Below are 4,678 nucleotides of genomic sequence, written 5' to 3' on the forward strand. Positions count from 1 at the left end.
TTTTTACCATTGTGCTTCCTAAAACCTGCGAAGCAAACAGCTTGATAATACTGGGCAAGGGAATCTAAAATTGCATTCCACATGCCATTCATTCTAGTCAAATATCTTAGTGAATTCAGTTTTGGTTCGGGAAAGATTTTTGTTTTGGTTCAGAGTAGTGGCTATACCGCTCTGAGGAGACCTAAAGAGGTCGAAATACGTATAAGCGGCTGTCGCTGCCCTGTATCAAAACAAAAATCTAATACCGTCATTATGTTTTATTAATTTACTTCGGTTGGAGTACCAGAAACTGAATTCATTACGAATTTTGACCATGATAAACGGCATGTGGAATGCAATTTTAGATTCCCTTGCCGAGTAATTTATCAAGCTGTTTGCTTCGCAAGTTTTAGGAAGCACAGTGGTAAAAATTTGAATTCGGTTTCGCCAGGTAGAAATCGTTTGATTTCTCTGTTTATTTTTAGATGGCTTAGTTACGTCTGTATATAGTTATTTTGATAACTATTGTCTAGGACGGGAAATATTTTTGTTTTGGTTCAGAGTAGTGGCTATACCGCTCTGAGGAGACCTAAAGAGGTCGAAATACGAATAAGCGGCTGTCGCTGCCCTGTATCAAAACAAAAATCTAATACCGTCATTATGTGATATATATATATATATATATATATATATATATATATATATATATATATATATATATATATATATATATATATATATGTATATATATATATATATATATATATATATATCATCAATCATAATATATATATATATATATATATATATATATATATATATATATATATATATATATATATATATATATATATATATATATATATATATATAATCAAACGTGTAATTGTGTCTGTCAACTTCTTTGGCATTGCGTATTTGAAAATATAGTCAACATCTTGTGGAAAGGTAGGGTGGGTGGAATAATACTGGTTATTTAAATTCTTTGCTACGTTTTTCTTTGCTACGTTTTTCCATTTTTCTTTCCAATTTATAAAAATTTTGTTATAATAATGTTGAAGGTCTTCCAATGTGAATATAGAAATATATATATAGTCCAACATGGGTCGCATCTTTAGCAAGCCGGCCAACCAGTTAATTTTCCTCGATACCAGTGTGATTGTTTACCCAAATAACTGTAATATCTTTACTATATGTTTTATTTTTTAAATGGGGATAAGCCACAATTAATGGTTAAATTAATTTTATTGACGTTTCGATTTCCACGTTCTAATATTATTAAATGGAAATTTAAACGTCAATAAAATTAATTTAACCTTTAATTGTGGCTTATTCCCATTTAAATAGTAATTACTTTAACATGCTACAAGAAAATGTTTTATTTTTAATAACGTAAAGAATACTATTTCTTTTATGTTTAGTCATATCTGATTTTAATCCTTTAAGGACCTATAATGAATCTGATAATATCACTGCTTTATTTAAATTGTGTAAATTTAGCCAATCTAATGTTTTTTCGATTGTTACCGCTTCAGCAGTATATATTGAACAATGTAATGGAAGTTTAATTTTCACAGATTCGCTTTTATGTGGAATGTGGAATATATATATATATATATATATATATATATATATATATATATATATATATATATATATATATATATATATATATATATATATATATATATATACCACATAATAACGAATAGTTATCAAAATAACTATATACGGACGTAACTAAGCCATCTAAAAACAAAAAGGGAAATCAAACGATTTCTACCTGGCGAAACCGAATTCAAATTTTTACCACTGTGCTTCCTAAAACTTGCGAAGCAAACAGCTTGATAAATTACTCGGCAAGGGAATCTAAAATGGAATATAGGGTAGGGTTGCCTACCCTATATTCCAGTTCTCACACCTAAGCTATTGAACATTTTCAAAAATGTTAGTGGCTTAAAAATTGCAACTAAGAATGTGAAAACGGTATCGAAGTTGTACATAAAGACAAAGGATCCTTTCACAATACAGGAGTCATCGAATGTTGTTTATTCTATACCATGTGCCAATTGTAAAAACGTGTATATCGGAGAATCATCTCGTAATTTTTACAATAGAGTAATATCACATCGCAGGAACATAAAAACTAAAAAGATAAACGCATGCGCGCTCACAGAACATGCATTAGCTTTAAAACATGAATTTAATTTCGAAGATTCCTGTATTTTGGCAAAGGAAAAAAACCATTCAAAACGTGTTTTCTTGGAAATGTGTTTCATAAAATCTAATACGTCTTGTATAAATAAAAAGTCAGACATAGATAAATTGAGCAACATTTATTGTTACTTACTGACAAAACATCAAAAATAAAATAAAGATTTACTTTTACATATACACACCATAATACACCTGCATACAAAACATGTTGCATACTATCAAGACAGGTTTAATATACTATTTCCATTAATATAATAGCAAGAACTCCTAATTACCTTTTAATCGCACTATTTTTGTTTTTTTTTTTCTGTTCTCTATGGATCAGTTAAAACACACCATTAAAAGATATCACGAACAAAATTTTAACTTTCCAACTAAATTTTAAAATGTATTTTGTCCATTATTTTACATGTTATATTTTATATAATGTGTTTTTAATGTTGAGTGTCGTAGCTTTACACATGATACTATGACTAACAAGATAGGATCTTCCCGTAGCACAAAATCGGTCGTGTTCGCAGAGCAGAATTTGAATTATTGTTAAAGTTAAATGGGATTTTTATGCATTTTGTGATGAAATTATTCAATTAGCAAAATAATAATATTAAATAAAGGTTTAATAATTACAGTAATCGTACACAAACGGATATCTCCAAACTATTTATTAAAAATTATTTATTGACACATACAAAAAATTGACATTACGAACGTGCAAGTCTCCAATTACGTCACGACTTATGCGCAATATCTTATCTTCTTAATCATAGTATCATGGCTTTACACAAATAATCTCAACGACTAGTAAGTTGTAATGACAATTTGAGATCTGTTGTAAATATTTACACTTTCTTCTAATTCAAGTGTCTTGAAGAAGGAATAAAAGAATTCCGAAAGCTCGACCAAAAGTCAAAAGAGTGTTTCTATAACATCCCGGCCAAATCTACTGACTGCAGCCCTAATAAACTGTGTTGTTTGGTTATACTTCATGTATACCGCCCATGATTGTCTAATATTCACTTTTATGTGCCTGTTGTACCGACTTGTTTCCTTATGTCATAGTCCCATTTTAAATTTGGACGTCTTCTTGGATACCACAATGTAATTCTAGTGGACCATCCATTATCAGTTCTTCTCGCTAAATATCCCACTCCCTGCCATTTTTAAGATTTATTTCTGTGGATACATCAGTGACCTTGGTTTTCTGTCTGATTTATTCTATGCTTTTTCGATCTCTCTTTGTTATACCATTTTATACCTAGCATCCATCGCTTTATTGACCTTTGAGTGACCTAGAGGTATGTAATAATTGATAGTATACACTGATCGAATGCTTTTTTCTTCAAGTAGAGTGGCATCTTTGATTTAAATATAGCTGCATTTCTACCAAAAGATGCTCAAGATAATTTCATTCTTCTGTTGATTTCAGTGAGTATGGAGCCAAATTTATGTATTGTAGCATTTTTAAATAAAACGAGCAGTTCTAGTTTATATAAATATATTTATTTATAAGTTTACAGTACGATAATATCTTATCAGCTAACTTAGCTAATATCAGCGCTACTTATATACAAGTTATTATGCGCATTAGCGCTTCGGTTTCATCCCGTTCGATACATCTGGAAGGTTTTCTAATACAGATCATCGTCGTCTCGAGATGCAACCGTTATATGGTCTACGTCGAAATAAGTAAGTTCGGTACAGTATTAATTGTCCCAGGTATACATACTCGTCTACTGTCTCAAATACAGTGTTGTTTAGTATTACATCTTGGACATCCACTATCTCGTTGTACATGGTTTTTTTTGTGTCAAATTCATTTTTAGGGCAACTTTATTGCTAGCTTCATTTAGGTCGCTTATAAGTTCTTATAGTTCTACAGGATTATTAGCAATGCGAACGATGTCGTCTGCAAATCTTAGATGGCTGAGGTATTCTCCATCAATGGATATTCTTTTATTCTGCCAGTTCATTTTGCTGAATATATTTTCTAGGGTTGCAGTAAAGAGCTTTGGTGATATTTTGTCACCTTGTCGGAAGCCTCTGGTAGTAGGATATATATAATTTTTTAACTAGTAATTTATATATTTTACAAACATCTAATTGATCTTGTAATATTCTTCAAACGATTGTCCATCTGATAGATGAGTTGTCTCTTAAGTAATAATTGTTCTAGCGCTCTGCTATCAGATTGCGCCACATTTAGAATATTTCATTCTTTTTTTCAATAATTATTTAAAGCTGCAAACAACTAATTAGTTTTCTAGTAATCTACGAACAGTTTCGTATCTATTACATTAATTTGTATTTAAAAAATAAGTAATTTATATTTTTTGTCGGCTAACGTCATGTCCAAAAGTAAATAATTAATTGTGAACTAATTAATTAGTTCACAAAAAAACTGGACATATTACAACCATCTACTAATAAACTACAATCTATTGCATATGGAAGGGAAAAAACTTTGAAGAATAATTAAAACAAA

The sequence above is a fragment of the Diabrotica undecimpunctata genome, chromosome 2 (genome assembly GCF_040954645.1).
Source record: "Diabrotica undecimpunctata isolate CICGRU chromosome 2, icDiaUnde3, whole genome shotgun sequence".
Taxonomy (NCBI): Eukaryota; Metazoa; Arthropoda; class Insecta; order Coleoptera; family Chrysomelidae; genus Diabrotica; species Diabrotica undecimpunctata.